Source organism: Limanda limanda, chromosome 9, assembly GCF_963576545.1.
Source record: "Limanda limanda chromosome 9, fLimLim1.1, whole genome shotgun sequence".
In the NCBI taxonomy this organism is placed as follows: Eukaryota; Metazoa; Chordata; class Actinopteri; order Pleuronectiformes; family Pleuronectidae; genus Limanda; species Limanda limanda.
Genome location: NC_083644.1, coordinates 14,686,914 through 14,705,208, shown reverse-complemented (window position 1 = coordinate 14,705,208; position 18,295 = coordinate 14,686,914).

Below are 18,295 nucleotides of genomic sequence, written 5' to 3'. Positions count from 1 at the left end.
CAGAACACAGCCGAGAGGCTATCTTTCTTTTGCTTCCTCCTCCTCCCCTCTCTCTCCCCCCTTTTCTCTGTCTCTTATTCTCCTTCGCTCTCTAGCAGCCTGCGGTTGGATTAATGCTCTGCTCTCTTCCCCTCTCTCTCTCTCTCCTCTGATATCTCCTTTTCATCACTGCTCATCCATTTATCAAAACTGGGGCTTCTCTCTCCCTCTCTCAATATCCAAGCCAGTCTTAAGTTATATGGCAGGTATCTTGGTAAGATAGGTTTCAAGAAGGTGGAGGTTATTAATAAATAGTAGTCTAAATTGAAAAGAGGTTGGCAGGGATGCATCAGCAGCCAAGTGTGGATGATGAAGACCCTCCCCAGCAGCCACCATCGAGGTCCGTCTGCCATGAGCTCCATCCGGGCTACAGTGTACGTTCTGCAACACTGATGTGAAAAGCATGAAGCAGAACACCACAGCGGAGTGTCTTATAATGTGGTTGTGATGGCATCGAGATGGGATCTCTTTATCAAGGCCAGGCCCAGGCTTTAATCACAGCCTAAGAGGTGTACTGGCTGTTTATCATAATTGAACTGTATCCAGGCTAATCGCTGGCATACGTCACTGTCGAGGGGCCGCTCGGCCACACCGGCAGGCGAAGCTGCTGTTGGTGATTGAACACACAGTTAAGAAAGAGATGTGTACTGAGGGACATAAGGGAGGAAGAGGCAGGTAATAGCAGATGTGATAAAGCCTCTTCAAATACATCACACCTTGAGGTAATCGCTGATGTGACAATGATTAGATTGTCGATGCCTCCGTTCTGTGGCACAGCGCTTTATACCCATCATGTCACATACAATCACTGATTACTACAAGGGGAAGAGGCAGCGATGGTGCCACAGCAGAGTAAAGACGGGGTTTGGATCATTTCCTTCCTGGGCTCAGGATGGAGTGCTTTCTATATGAACCACAACAAATGTCCAAAGCAGAGATTCACCTCCATGGCCCTCTCATCTCCACGTCTCTCACTTTGACTTTCACCTCCTCCAGTATTTAGGTCACCTTGAGGGAGAAAACTTTTAATCATTGTTCCACATCAAATTCACCTGCGCCCTCTGGGACACCGAGCTGCAACAAAGGGGAGGGGAGTCGAAACCGAAGGTTGGAAAATCACAAATGCCCACAGGGCCGGACAGTGGAAGTCATTTCCACTGGATTTTTTTTGCTGGTGGGGGAAGGCCTGCTACCACACAAACCCAATCACTGGTGCTAAGCAGTGCTTACAGCTAGGCATTAACCCCACTGTCCACTCTCCACATTAAAGCCCCGGGGAGGCAGAGCGGAGTGGAGTGGAGTAGAGCAGCAGAGAGAGTGGGACTAAATCTGGACTTCCTATTCCCTGAGACTGTTGCTCTTAGGAACATCTGCGGTCAGGTGTTGTCTTTCAAGGTGTCCTACCTTGAAGGGAAGGAAACAGGCTGGTGGCGGCAGAATAGAAAAGTAAATTGAGGAGTAAAACTTCCGTTGCGTTGTCATGTAGTAAAGATCATAAAGATTTTTACAAAAGGGGGGATTGCATGTAGATCATTTGATCTATTTTTAATTGAATTGATTTAGATAAAGCCCATATTGTTGCAAACCAAATTTAAATTTATTTATTTATTTTATTTACCAGGGTTGTAGTTCCACTCCTGTCTGTTTGTTGTTTTTTTTTGTGGCGATCTGGAAAATATGTTTTCTCACATTCTTTAACGTTGAAATTATTAGGCTATAATGAATAATTCATATCTTGATGGGTCCTGGTGGAAACATATTGAGGGAACTGATATATGAGACTGTGTGACCCTAACCCCCCGCCCCCTTCCCTAACCATGTAAAATTAAAAAAATAATTCCAGTTGTTAAATTTCGACTTCTTTTGAGACTGAAATAATTTTGAAAACCTTATGCAAGACTTGTATAATTGAAAACAAATCTATCAAAACTCAATGAAAGCATAAAAAGTCATCATGATGAGGTGGTGGGCAACGGACCAAGATGATATAACAGCACTTATCTTTTAATTCTTCAGTATGCACATGTACACACTTTTGAATCTTCATCCTAGACTTTTACCATATCTCTGTTTATCGTGGTGTTCCTGATGCACAAAGGGACACATGGTTGGGGCGTGGCCTGTTTAGGTCAGTGCAGTGATTGCATGTCGACAAGAGCATTTCAGGCAGAGCAGCCTCGCTCCGTCCTGCCGTCAGCCCTCAGAAACAAACCAGTTTGATTTGATTGGTCAGTGAGAGATAGAGAACCCTGTGTACAATATGTGACAGAGTTACCTCGCCAAACCAGTAAAGCCAATGACCCCCCCCTTCTACCCCCCTCCACTCTTTACCTGGCCAAGCACAATTCTAACAAAGAGGGAAGAAATCCAATTTACCATGCGGATCCACAGCTGTCACAGCAGGGGAATTAAACATTACCCATAACTCACTGGGGGTGCTGAGCAGGTCAGCGGATGGCAGGGATGGTAACATCACTCTGGGGTCCAATAACAAAGGATTTTAACCTCTGACTCCCTCACTTGTGCTGCCGGCCGATCGCTCTCGACAACAGCGGCTTTCACCGGCTAGTTAATAATCTCTGGATGAGTTGACGACTCAACTCAGCAGCACACACCTCGCTTGCTCATCACTCACATCTTTTCCGTAACACAAACAGGAAGACATGAGGAAATGTCGGCCTAAATGCAATCTTTTCCACCCCGCTGGGTGCTGGAGCAGTTCCTGTGATGCTCCATAGGGGGTTGCTGGGGATCCGGTAGCTGCAAGCGTCCCGGTGTCATCACCCACACAGGCTGACTGCTTGCCTGGCTGGCCTGCCACTGCCACAGCCTCAATTACCTGACTGACGTTTCATTAGCGCCTGCAGCTGATCCCGTGGCTGAGAGGCAGTGGGGCGCAGAGGAGCATAGAGCGAGTGAGAGAAGGGGGGAGAGAAGGAGGCTTCAACGCGTTACATTCTCATGCGCTGTCAGTGTCACAGCACAGCCGCACAGCCACTCATTACATTGCAGTCATTTAGTACATGCTCTTATTGAGCTGGACTGTGTGTACTGAAATAGAGCCGGCTGGGTTTTATCTGGTGTCAACAGTTCTGAGCTGACACCCGCACACCTGCCCTGGATGGTTGGAGCGACTCAGACACAAGAAATGTTGTAGGTGTGTATCTGTGTGTGTGTGTGTCTGTGTGTGTGCTTTGATATGAGGTAGCCACGGGGTCCATGAGACAAATCAATCTCTGATCAGATCCATATCTCCTTGTGTGTTTCTTTGTGTGTAAGCTCACATCCGAGGAGCTATATGTGGGTTTGTGTCTTGTATACATATTGTACCTGGGTTTGTGTGTGGTGTGTGTGGCCTCTTCATCCTTGGGGTTAGTGCAGGCCATGTCATAGCTGATCCAGGGCAGAGCTGAGGGGGCTTAGCAAGGCCCCCGACCTGAGCCTCTCCACAGAGCCCACGCTTGACTGGCCTCTCCTTCCCATTTGTCATCCTGGGCCAGTAAGACCCCCGGAGAGATTAGGGCAGAGCAGAGAGACTGGAGGAGTAGCAAGGAATAAGAGGATCAGTTAAGCTATAAACACAGACAAGTTTGTGTCTCTCACCCACTCTGGTGCAGTGACAGTTTGTAATGGCTGTCAAAAGTTTGTTCTGTGCTGTACATCTTCCTTTAAGGGACACTGCGGAGACTGAATGTGCTCATGTAACGACACACGCTACAGGTAGAGGAATCAGTTTGATCGAATGCTGCGTCTGCTGTGAACAGTGGTCTCACGCTGGACATTAAACAGGAGAGTTAACTGTATCGACCCTCACTGACCTAAGCTAATGCCGTGACTCGATGCAGAACGGAAAATGCAAAGGTTTGCCTATAATTATAATTATGTGGCACAAAGACCATTAGTCAAATTCGGAGAGCTCCTTCATTTCCATATTTTTGAATATTCTACTTAATTATGCAGAGGGAAGAGTGAGGTAGCCGAGAAGTTTTAAGAAAGCCTCATAAAGTCCTTATTAAGAGCAGAGGGGATTAATGACAGTTAATATGAGGGCAATCAAACATTTAATGCAAAGGCTCTCCTGCAGGCAAACAGTATTTAAATGAGTCAATTAGACATTCATTATCTACGGGCCTATAAGTGGAGTCAGATCTGCATAAAACGAATCACTCCATTCTAAAAGAGAGCTAATGAAATATTAAAAAAGTTAGCAACTTTGACACGGAAAATGTACAAATATCTATGGCTGGAGGGCTGGTTCCACGTTGTCGTCATTTCATGGGAATGTGCGATATCGGCCGGAGATTATCTCATAAATCAAAATTATTGAGTTAGCATGATCTCTCCTCCCAATTAGCCATGTAGCATTGTTGAAGAGGAGTGTGAGAGGGAAAAGAGGGAAGCCCCCGCAAACTGCAATGCTCATTATGAAATAACATCAAATCCTGCACCAGAATTCCTCCACTTTTACTCTAGCTGCCTCTAAATAATTGTTATGCTAACAAAACACCGTAAAATAAGTAGACTTACACACAAAAACGTACGTATTCTGCAGAGGATAGCCGGAATAATGTACCAAACTATGCAGATATATCATTGTCAGCACCTCCTCCCGTCTCCCTCCTCCTCCTCCTATCCTTCTTTCTTTCCCTCTCTCCATGTCTGAGCCTCCACCCTTGTCAGTTGCCCCAGCACACAATTACTGTGTGTGATTGCTATCAGGCGGGACGGTCGAGGAGGCTCCCAAATTAGGGCCTAAATAGGATTTCCTACATGGCGAAGGGCACAGGCCTGGACATGGTAATGAAAGCCTATACATCACAATCAGGCCGACAATCCTATTCATACTGCAACACATTACTCTCACTCCTCATAATTATAGAGGGGTGACAGACGGGCCTGTGAGGCATGGTGGAGGAGGCGCAAGAGTGAGGAGGAGGAGGAGGTGAAGGTGGTGGCATATGTGTGTGAGGGGGGTGTTTCTAGGTTGGTGGCTGACAGTTTCAAGTGGCTTCTTCTCTCCACTCCTGTGATCTCCACACGGCTCCACCGTGCCACACCGCCACCTATAGATCTGTGTCATTACTGAAAAGAACTCTAATTTGGGCATTTCGTCCCAATGGGAAGATTCTCTCAATGGGACACTGACCACATCTTCCATCAGACGGACCGTCGCAGGCACACACACACATACACAAAACCTCTCCCCCACACACGGAGCGATGTGATGAGATGTGAGGGGGACAGCTTTGCGATCAATACCATGAGCAGGAATCAGCGATGGGGAGAATAAGACAATGGCCTATCAGATTGAGGTTGACTTCTCCTTGTATGTGTGGCAGGCCTGTGACAATAGATTGGCCCAGAAATCCGATGGCACTATCCGACAGAGGGGGGGAAAAAAGAGGAGACAGATGAAAAGAAAGATTGCTAATGCTCTCCAAGCAGGCATTTTAATCTGTGACAGAGGAGGGATTTGGTGAAAGCCATTATCACAGAGCAACCCCCCTCCACCTCCCTCCCCTTTCTTTTCTGATAAGACAACCTTATCAGACTGCTTGGGGGGGACAACGTGTATATGTGTGCGTGTGTCCGCACCTTTGCATGTGTTTGTGTTGCAAAATGGGAAACACCAAATGCGATTCATCGGACCCCAGAAAGCCCGGCTCTCACAATGTAAATCACCTTAAGAACTCAGTCAGACGGGAAGCATCGCAAAGTGGATTCAGATCACAATAACCCACTTGGTCAGGCAGAGAAACAGCCCGACAGGGAGGCAACATGAGGCGCATAGTTACATGTTTGCTGCCGAGACTCATGGGAAGCTACCACCTTGATTATTTGAGTTTTTTTATGTCCTGTGTTTCACAAACAACTGTTTGAACAATGTCTCATCTTGTGTTCACATCAAAAATGAGGGGATGATAGTGTCTGGTCACTCAGGTCACATATTCACCGTCTGCGCTCTGTCGGCTGGACCAGGTGCAGGATGTGTGTGTATTTGTGTGTATGTCTGTTTGTGTGTGTGTGTGTGTGTGGCTGGGTGCACACAGGAGGCGAATGATGGAGAGATGTGCTTGAGATGACTCTTCCTGATGTAATGGACTGATAGAGGTCAACTGTGTGTGAAGCAGAGTGAGTTGACGATGTGTTTGGATGCATGTGCCGTGTATGTGCGTGCATGACTGTGAATTTATGCTTGTTTGTGTTTATTCATTTTTATTACCTCTTTAGGACCTTTTCAAGTTTACAGACAGACCTTGTCAGGACCAGTAGACCTCATGGGGACCAAACCCTGGTCCTGATGAGGCCAGATTAATTTCTGATGTCCTGGTTAAGGTGAGTGGTATCATATGAATTGTAGGTAGGTAAAGGTTAGTGTTTAAAATGAATTGGTCATGGTTAAGATTTGGGATAGGGCTTTGGTTAGATTGTCCACAATGAATAGAAGTCAACACGAAGTCCTAATGAAAATAGCTGTGCAAACCTGTGTGTGTGTGTGTGTGTGTGTGTGTGTGTTTGTGTCGGACAGCAGCCTATATCCTCAAAATGTGTGTGTGTGTGTGTCTCCTCAACGTGGTGGTGTCCCTTCTGTGATCAGGACAATCCATCAGGTCTTGCCGCTCATTAATCACCAGACAGACACACATGCACACACACACACACACACACACACACACACACACACAAACACACCTTTGGGATCGGGGCAGGCAGTGATAAACACTGAGGTTAGTTTAGTGGAGCACTTACAGCTGCACCACAGAGAGCACATCTGCAACCATGGCCTCAGAGAACCTCGGTGCACTGCACCTCAAACATCTTGATATTTTATAAGAACACCACCAAGCCATTATTAATGGTTGTTTTCACCATGGTTTTCATGAGCAATTTAAATTTTTTCCATTTCTACACAATTTCCTTGTTGAAATAAAACAACAATTCTCTCATGTCTTCCATACTAGGCATTTTAGTAGCATATTCAATACATTTTAAAATGACAAGTTAAGTAATATATAAATAAATTAGAAGAATAGAATCAAGTTGAAGTAGCTGTAAACCATGTTTTTGAAGATGAATTATAAAATGTTAAATATGTCTATACTAAACCCAGTTAAGGTTCTATGTTAATTCACATTAACCTGTTTTAGTTTGCGGTAATGGGTTAACATGTGATTTTCTGGTAACCTCAACTACTTTGGGCTAAGACTGCATCCACATTTGCATTGGACAATAGTTCATATTTCTGCAGCTGTTGACTCTGTTGTGGGATTTGCTGGAACGACTGAGTTAGTTTCATTTTTCAGTCAGTCATGATGCTCCATATCCAAAGTTTCTTGAGGAGATACTTCAGTATGAGTAGGTCACTACTGGATAGTGGATACCACCGTTACGACCCCATAAGTCCTCTTTGCCTCTGCACTTGTCTCAAGTGTCCACTCCCGGCCTTTTACTATGGATCATCAGATCAGAGCCGAGCAAGCCTCCATAGAACCAGCGCACTGGCTAATTCACTATTGATCCTATCCCATAGACCAATTTCCACTTGTGTTTGGTTTGGGACTACGGTTTCGGTCACGCTCCGTCTCTCCCTCAGGGGCGAAGGAGGCGCCCCTGCCACTCTCTTATCAGGCAGAGAGCACACACACCAAGAGTGTGCGGGATGGAGAGAGAGTTGGGGAGTGAAGTGCGGGAGAGAAGCTTTACTGGATTGCAGAGAAAAGGGAGAGAGGTCATTAGTGGATGGTGATGAGTTCCAGAGTTTGAGAGAAAGCTGAACGGTATCAGCTTTGTACAAGTTCACACTGTGTTGTGTAGCCATGTGACTGCAGAGGACTGACCACCACGGATTCCTTCAGTGCCCATCTGTGATGTGTTGAAGTCCAGAGCTGTCCATGGTGCTGAAAAGAGGATGCACATTAAAAGCAAGCGTTCTTTCTTTCTTCCTGTCTTTCTTCCTTTCTTTCTTTCTTTCTTTCTTTCTTTCTTTCTTTCTTTCTTTCTTTCTTTCTTTCTTTCTTTCTTTCTTTCTTTCTTTCTTTCTTTCTTTCTTTCTTTCTTTCTTTCTTTCTTTCTTTCTTTCTTCCTTTCTTTCTTTCTTCCTTCCTTCCTTCCTTCCTTCCTTCCCTTCATTCTTCCTTCCTTCCTTCCGCCAAATTACCCTGATATGGCACTACAAGCCAATCTACTACACACTTCAGAGTTCAAACCTGTCTGGGTTTATTTTTCACCCTCCTCTACTCACCTCTCACTCTCCATTGCTGCTTGTCTCCACGTCTCATTCCACCCACACTTTCCCAAAAACACTTTTTCTCCACTTTTATCTCCTCTGACACTCCACCTATCCACCTCATCCCTCCTTTTCTTCCTATACCTGTCCATCCTGCCTCCTCCCTCTCTGGTTCCCCTCTGACTCTCTTTTTCTTTCCCCCAGTAACAACATTCCCTCGACTAATTGCAATTCTGTCAGCAGGTAAATGCTTTGTGACCAGCCGCTGACAGTCACGCCAGCCAGCCGCTGACAGTCATTGTGGGGCAGACAGGACAGCCTCGGCAGCGTTGGCAGTCAGTTAGCAACCAGTGTATATGGATGTGGCCTCTCAGCTGAACAGTGAGACTCCAACTGTCTGCCAGTGTGTGACACTCCCATTACCCCGCCACAGAAAAAGGTAGACAGCCACAGAACAGCTGGATAATGCACTTGTCTGACTGACGATACACTCCACCTCTCACACACTGCGCTTCTCACCTCATCTCTGGGCCTATGACAACGCCATCTTGATACTGTCAGGATAGTAGGCAGCGAGTGTGACATGTCAGCGCTCACGCAGGTGATGTACAGTATTAAACCAAAAACAAAGCAGGCTGGGTCAATGGGAATGTGCAGTGATGATGAATGATGCATTAGAGCAGATGCAGCTGTAACAGTCATATTTTTACACACAGCTGGAAGTCCTGTCACGGTTGAATCATTTCAGTTACCACCAATTAAACAAAGTTATATTATAGCGTCAAATTGTGCACAATATGTTCTTAATAAACATTTTGAATGTGGAGTCATCCCCAGCAGACAGTAGCTGCTTGATGACCAGGCACAGCTAATTAAAGCCGGCTGTTGACAGTTGTCAACGTGACCCTTAGCACGGCGCTCCCCCGGGGGGTCCTGTTAGCATGCTAATGCTAATCCCCAGTGACGGGGGACAGGGCATGGCTGTCCCCTGCAGCCACTGCTGTTGTGACCACAGGATGTGTCAGGACAGGCACAGTGATGTGCTAACATGGAGACGTCCCCATGTGCATGTCACACATCTGTAATTAGAAAGGAGGCAGGCAGCGGCAGAGCTGGAGGGGACAGTTGTTGTGGGACCACTTGATCTCTGTTCGCCACACAGCCTGGAAAAGAGCAATCTGTGCCTAAAACGGCCTCATAAAAGAGCAACTGGTTTCACAGGCCTTAATGCGATGATTTGCCCCATATGAGGTCGAGAGGCATGTTTGAGATTTGATGCAAGTGGAGTCACAGAGAAAAGAGCAACACAAGGCTGCACAAAAGCTCACCAGTTCACATTTCTACTGATAGGAAAAAAGAGAGAGTGCTCTCACACTTGTCTGTCAGTCTATCTGCTGCTCTCTTCTCTTCTCCAAGGGAAGGTCAAGGACACATGCATATTCATGGAGGAGCCTGGCACAGGATCGATGGCTTTTAATTGTTTTCTCTTGGTTGGTGGAGGGACGTGCCAGTGTCTATTGATCTGTTTGAGCAGAGGCCACTCACAGAGCACGACTGAGGGACCTTTACATGACTGAACACCGATAGACTGTGTATACGCAAGTGTGTGTGTGTGTGTGTGTGCGTGCATGTGTGTGTGTGCTGAGGACTGTGTGGTGATTAGGATTTTGACACACAAAACCACAGGCTGCATGAAAGGGCCTCATGGGGCTTAGAGGTAGATGGACGTTCACAGAGGTGACACACCACAGCAGAGGTGGTGAAGACAAAGGAAACAGAGTTTGCCAGGTGGTGCGATGAATGAATGAAAGTGTCACACACCTACGGGTGCCTGTATCCCAAATAGGTTTAGAAGGGCTCTATTGCATACAAAAATAAAAACAAGTAAACATATGGAGTAGGTCATTTTAAACCTAAAGCACATTTACTCAAGTGCTGTATTTCCGTATATTTTTAGGGAACTTATTCTATAATTTTTTTGTATTTTATAAATATATATTTAATTTTTTAGATTTTTCTTTCAAACATAACAACATAGCATAACAACAACATATAATATAATGACTGTTATAGATGAATCTACTTAGCAGTTTGTATAGTGTTTAAAGTAGCCACATCGACCCATGTTAATCTACTAAGCACATTCTAATGATATCACGAATAGTAATATGTCAATCTAATTTTTCTAGATGCAAGGTATTTCTTTTGATATTTAAGGTACATTTTTTACATTTTACCTTTATTTTGGATTTTACATGGACTTTTACTTGCAATTGAGTATTTTCACAATGTTGAACTGTACATAATATGTATTCATAAATACTTAAATACCGTACAGTGCAGTACGGTGCATGTATTCTAGCTTACTTTTATTATAAACAAACTAAAGATTTTTTTTTAGGAAAAGCTTAGCTCATAATTTGATTAAAGCAGAAATAAGAAAGTGTTAAAAGACATTATCCAAATTTGACAGAAGACAGAAGTTTAATTTTCTCAGTCAGTGCGAGGGACAAATACACTGTTCCCTGGTGAGAGTGACAGATTGCGTTGGAATGTAAATGTTTCTCAAATACAATGTGTTGTTCTGATTAAAAATATCCACCTACCAGATATAGGAAGAACATGTAAGTTCAATAATTGCTCTGTGATATAGGTTTTAACTTTAATTCAATTTTTCATGCTTTAGAAAAACATCTGAGCATTTGGGGAATTGGCAGAAAACTGTGAATAGCAGATGAATGTGTTCACCTGTTCCCCTCCCAGTCAACCACATCCTTCCCTCTGCAAAGATTATCCCCTTCAGAGGTCTCTTCTCTCGCTTTCATTTATTCTTTTGTCGCTGGCTGAATTTGTCAATTTGAACAGGCAAAGTTGGGAGATTGGCAGCAAGTGGAGTAAAAGGAGGGAGCGCGGAGCAGAATAGCGAGGGGGAGAGAGGCAGAGAGGGAAAGATAAAAAAAAGATTGTGACAGTCATCCATTTGACCCAGGCTGTTGAGTGAGAGCAGTCTGGCTTGTCAAATCTCTGTGCTAACAGTGAATAGCCATATCTGTGCAGAGCATAGAAGGGTGTCATGCACTATGGTTTCATGGTTCAGGATAAGGCTGGATAAAGCCATTGGCTGGATGACACACAGACAGACACACATTCCCTTTCCCTCTAACTCCCTGTCTCGCGCCCTCTGCTACTGTCTTGACTTGAGAATGAGAATCGTGGACATTTATTTCAATCAAGTCGGCCTTTTTATGCGGGAAACTGACTCTCAATGAAACGCCTGCTGTGTGTTTAAACCAGGGGAAGAGTTTCTTGCGCACAGATTACACCTTGCACCCTCCGATTATTAAACAATGAAAAACCTCCACCCCCCCCCTCTCCACCCGTACCCCCTGCTTCTCTTCTGGCCATTACACAGTAATTTCCTCCTCATCCAGACACACACACACACACACACACACACACACACACACACACACACACACACACACACACACACACACACACACACACACACACACACACACACACACACACACAGACCTATTACCAGCTCATTAGCCTGAATCATAAGAATTAGACTGCAGCCTGCCGACAATAGCTCAGAGAACGGGCCTTTTTCTGCTCAGGAGTCAGGGGTTAAGTTACCAATCAAAATAGCCATGCAGATGTATTCAGACATTTTAATATTGGCCATTGTGGAAGCTCTAACATTTTTTAATCTCTCATCGCCACGGCTGCCCCCCAAGGCGACTCAAATAACGGTCTTCAGGAGGGGGGTTGGTGTTCAAAGAATTGATGTACCCTGTGGCATTTGGATAATTGTGTTGGAATTGCAGGCACCTTGAACAGTTTTCAGGCCTAGCGCCCCTTCTCTTTTTCTTTTTTTTTTTAACTCCCTTGCTTAGCTGGATCTCAGTGCTATCACTTGTAATTCTTGGACTTCAGATTCTCTTCAGGCTCACTCCAAGCACCTGAGCATTTGAGAGAAACCAGGGGGACACACTGGGAACCAATATATTGACTGTGTTAGTGCTCAGTATATTGGTTCCTGGACAAAGTGGGCCAGGTGTTGCTTCCGTACCAATATAATGTAAACCACCAGAGGGGGCCAATGATGAGGTTTGGGCCTGAAAAAAGAATCCAACCCAACAAACAAGATGCAAGCTCACGACACTGTTTTACATGTTTTACAACTGCTAAGCGGATTATTTGTGTCTCACCTGTCAGGTCTCCCTCCCTCCACCTTTAATTTCCCGCTGCTACACATGGTATAGCCCTGCTCACCGCCGCCCCCCCCCACACACACACCACACTCTGTGGTCCTGTCCTCTCCCAGGGTTCAGACTAATGACTAGTGACAGTCCACTGAGGGGAGCGAGCTGTTTGCAGTCAGCAGTGCGTTTGTTGGTAATTATTTTCCAGAGTGTCACATTAGTGTCAGCCTCATGGCGGTGAGAGAGGAGAGAGGACGGTGCCCCGGCTGGCTGGCTGGCTGGATGGGTGAGGCAGGCAGGCAGCGAGGGGAGGGGAGGGGACAGGGTGTGATGTTTGGTGTTGGGCAGTGTTGTGCTTATGTGTGTACATGTGTGTAGATTGAAGAGGTTGTGGTGGGCTGAGGACACAGACTGTCACTACTCTTTACCGTTTGCCTCGTGGCAACATGAGACTTAAGATTGAGGATGGAAGTGAGCAGAAGGAAAAGAATTGGTGCACAGTTTTCTTTCCCTGTTTTTACATCTGTGTCTGTCTTTAAGGACAAGGCTGGAGATATTCAGCATGAAAAGACCAAGACCAACAATAGTGTAACTCTTGTGGTATGATAATAAGTACATGTCATAGACGACAGACGTCCACTGTTCAAATCAGTGAACAGAGGAACATTTTCCATGGGTTTAAATGAACATGGCCCTTCATGTTTTGCCACTGTATATATTCCCCTTAGTGCATCAAGTTCTTATTAATATGCAGCAAAAAAACTATTTTTTACACCCGTTTGTGCAGCAATCGTTGTTGTCTCTGAATTTTGTCGTTGTGATACACTGGCGACCTGCAGGGTGAACCATGCCTCTCCAGCTCCAGCCCCCCCTGCAACCCTCTGTGGTTACCCAGTATGATGGATGGATGGATGGATGGATGGATGGATGGATGGATGGATGGATGGATGGATGGATGGATGGATGGATGGATGGATGGATGGATGGATGGATGGATGGATGGATGGATGGATGGGTGTGAAGCTGTGTAGCTGTGTCACTTTGTCACTTCACTTACACTTGCAAATAAGAAAGTAGTTTGCACTTTACCAAATATAGTTTTTTTTTGTATGAGACATCTGAGGCATTTAAGAGGGAACTTGTTTCCTGCAGTGGTTGCTTGCATCCCACAGAAAGTCAAGCAGGGGGCTTCATTAATAAATCTTCCTCACATCATCATCCTCAGCACCCTGCTGAAACTAGACATTTGTGACCCACTTGTTACCATGTTATTTGTTTGTATTTTATTAAATTTGATTTAACTAGGATGTCCAATCGAGAATCTTGGAGTTTGGTGCCACAGACAGGAATCAAAATGTATTTAGAAAGAAACTAATATATTGTTGGTTTGGTTTGCTACTAAAATCTATTCTTGAACTTATAGTTTGACAGTAAGTTACCTGAAGTCACACTCTCAGTTCAGGGGACTTCATTTCAGCTGTGTTGAAACAAAGTCGAGTGAATGCAAACTCTGTGCTGTGAATTTGAAAACATACAGGATGCAGACGCGTGTGTGTGTGTGTGTGTGTGTGTGTGTGTGTCTGTGGTGGGGGGCAGTCACCAGCCCCTTCGGGAGGAAGCGATCAATGATTGAGACCATAATGCACCTCTCTGTATTCCTCCTCACATTCACGCTCACTCGATGCTTTGGGGAGCTGTCACACACACAAACACACACACACACACACACACACACACACACACACACACACACACACACACACACACACACACATTGTCACATGTTCGACAGCTCATCTCTCACACGTTCCCTTCCACTCCATCTTGTAGCTGTCTGGTCGATGGCCTCTCTCTCTGTCTCACTTCCACTGCTCAGTCTTTGGCAGACAGCTCGGCTCTGGCGCTGTCTCTCGCTATGTTAATATAGTAGCTAGCCTCTCTCTCCATTGCAGCTACCACACAGTCTCTACGTTGATATAGTGGGCCGAGTGCAGCACTCCACCGCCCGACTACTACCCAACTGACTCCAGAGAACTGAGCACTCTTCATCTCCACCACTGTTACTGTCGCTGTGAGGACCCACACGCTGAAACTTTACGTTCTGGCTCATCTCTCTTTTCCAAACACAAATTTCGTCTCAGCCCATTTTCATTATCTTTTTGTTTTGATTAGGGAGAACTGTATGAATCTGCAGCAACTGGAGAGTGGGAGTCTCACAGCAAAAGGCAATTATCACTAATTGGTTTGTGGAAATTATCATAGCAGTAACTTAGTTTACTCCGAGTCCCCAAAATAAGACCAGCGAATAAGGACGAGCAGAGTAGGGAAAAAACAGGCACGGAGTATTTACTGTTCAGAACTCTAATTACACATTGAGAAGGTTAAAAGACTCTGCTGATGACCTCTGGCATCGTAATAAAGGAAGTGCAGGACTCTCATCATGTTGATTTCATTTGCCGCAACTTATTTCTTACATTACACGTGGCAGAAACTAAGCTGTAGATTTCAGATGTTATTAAAATAGCTTCAATATAATTCAAAACTCTATTTAATGTAAAAAAAAAAGAAAAAGAAAAAAGAAGCTGATATCTTAAAGACGAGACATGTTAATGACACAAAGACCAAATCAAAGCGTAAACCACATGCATTAAAGACGCTCGGCTCTTGTGTGTCAATGCTCGTGTATGGCCGTCAAGTAGACAGCCTATAGTGACTCACCTCCTGCCAGAAAATGAACACATACAATTAACATCACATCCCATCATCCTCAGCTGAGCGCGTACGCCTGTAATTGGCTGGCTGACCAGCCTACGTGGCTCCGGGTGGCAATTTATTCTGGGAGCCACGCAGTTTACCCTGGGCGGCTAACGGCCCCTGTGCCATAACCTGGCCGAGGCAGCGGGGACATCATTAACACTTCACTGGGCTGCAGGACACACACCCATCAGCCACTCTACACACCACCCACAGCCACTAGCACACGGGGCAAATTGGAGGAACTGGGTAGAAATAATAATCATAATGTCAATGGAGCCACTTGTGGTGTTGTGTTCACTGATCAGCTGGCAAATGAGGATATTTTTGGCAGGTCCTGGTGAAATAATGGAGAAAAAAAGCCGTTTCCTGCTGTCAACCTATAGATTACCTTTAATTATTGATGTGTAATGAAACAAAGGTTATTCCTCCCCTGAGAACATGTGGTTCTGGATTCTCAGTGCAGTCCTGACCTGTGAGCGTGTCGGTTTGTGAGGTGGCATGCAGTTGTCTAACCCCAAAACAATGTGTGAGGGAGCGGGTGCTCCATAAGTGGAGTAATGACCTTGCCTTGTCACAAGGAAGACATGTGTTCCACGCTTCCATATTGGTCGATGGTGAGACTGTTAGAGATTCAGTCTGGACTCTGGTTTACGTGTCTATTAAAGGTCTTCATCTGCTGTCTGTCCCTCTTCCTCTTCACCAACCAGGTGTCTTCAGGAGTGAGAGGGAGAGGCCCACGAGGAAGCTTCTGTTTCAGAGAACGCTCTAAGGATTTGAGAGACAGCGTTCAGGCTACTGAATGGTTCTCTTCAGACTTTAGATAATGTAGTCATGCGACCTGAGAATATTTATTTCTATATTCCAATTATCTGGTGTTTTCAGCCTGACTTAGCACCCACTGATCTCAGCTCTGTCTCCTCCTAGTGTCTTCTTCTTGGCTGTGATATTCCCAATCCACTCATTTTCTATCTCAGGACTGTCTCTCTCGCTCTCTGATTACACACACACACACATACACACACACACACACTTGCTCACACACATGCACGCACGCAGGCTCACAGCCAAATGGCTGTTCATTAAAGACAGGGACCTGAGGGGAAGCAATCGTCTGAGAGACGGAAATTGCGTGTCACATTAGATTAGCAATGTAAAGCCTCTGGATTGGCTCCGGGGAATAAGGAATTATTTCAATTACATTATTTCAAAAAGTCTTTAAGCAATACCAATACCGATAAAAACAAATTAAGAGTGATTTGGGCTGATTTGTGGCGCTCTGAGCTGTGCTTTCTGACAATGTTCTGGAGATCAGATATGAATAATCTAGATATTAGGTCGCTGTGTGTAATGTGTGGAAGTTGAAAGCAGATTATCTGTGACAAATAATACCGTTGGTTTGCATTGTGTCTCATCAAAGGGGAATGTTTCCAAGTGTCAGTCACACTTCGGGCTCAGCGAGGCATGCGGGAGAGGAGAACTCCATCAGCTGCCATTCACACGCTAACAAAGCAGTGACACCAACTCTCAGAAAGTGATGATCTGAGTGTGTTAACCTGTACAACTAGCCCACTGAATTCAGACTTTTCTACACTCAGATGTATTGATATAGAGTCTGAATGTTCCTTCACTTGTCAGAAGTGGTCTCCTCCCAATTCGCAGGTGCTTACAGGTGTAATTATAAAACACTAATGGCTGTGATAGATAGGGAACAGTGTTTTACATTGTTTTCTATATTTCCTGTTATCTCTATGATGTCTGCGGTCTGACATGTGCCAGAAGGTTTTCTTGGGTTTGTCCTGTGGCCAAACCGAACGCTGGTCTTTTTTCTTTTGACTCAATTTCACTCTTTACCGAGGGGCAAGAAATTGAATGTGTCCATCGCAGGCAGAGCGTCTCGGGGGGGTTGCCGGCAAGAGAGGAGGAAGAGGCTACTGAGGAAGAGGGGAGGGAGAGAGGGGGAGGAGGAGGAGGTAGAGGGGGGTGTCGCACGGAGCGCATGAAGGAGAGGCGGACCGACCCGCAGCTACAGTCCACTCACATCCACACAGCGACTACACACCTCCTTCAACTCTCAACGCACCTCGCACACTAACACAACTCCGTGACACCAACATCTGCAGGAGGAGGAGAACAGCCGGAGGAACATCTGGCCACAGCTGCACCGCGAGTACTTTCCTCTCCTGTCCCCTGCGCGTCCCGGAGAAAGTGCCGCGTCCCCGCAGAGAGCAGAAGTTGGAGGAGAGAGGGAGAGAGTGAGAGAGTGGAGGAGTAAACCTCTCTCTTCCTGTTCTTCATCACGGTGAGAGTCGGCAGGACCACACGAAAGAAACACTGTTTCATTTGTTGTTGTTGTTGTTGTTGTTGTTGTTGTTGTTGTTGGTGCACTTGGTTATTTGGGGACCATGTGCGGTGCGCGGGGTTGGAGACTTGGAAACTGTTGGGACACCTCCGGACGCGCGCTTGAAGACTTTTGAGAAAAGGGTGTTTTTTGTTAACGCATGAATATGTTAAAATGTTGAAATTCCTGAACATGTGTTTGAAAAGTCTCTGTGTCGTCGCTGAATCTTTAAGAAAAGTGATATTGTTTTTATTTGTTAAGAAGAGAAAGTCGATTAAACACGTGCGCAAACTTCATTCTCATTCTGGATAATTTCGAAAACTGATTTTTTTTGATTCACAAAAGTAAAAAAAATTGATTGATACAGTTTTGAGTGTTTTTAAGTTCATCATAGGCGAACAATTTCACATTTAAGCCGTTTTTTCACAAATGTCCATGTTTTTCTATTTGTTAAATTTCTATTTGAAATAGTGAAAATTAGATGACGCCGTTTTTTGATTGAAATGTGTCATAGTCCAACTTGTAGCTTGTTGTTGTGAAGAAACCACATTTCATTATTGTCGTTATTATCCTGAGCTTTTTGTGAAATTTTTTCCCCCATATTAGAAAAAACATGTTTAATATATATTCAATATGTAAAATGACCTGGGAACGATTTTATTTAATTAGACACAATCAACGTGATTTACAATTCATTGATTTACTGAGATAATTATATACAAT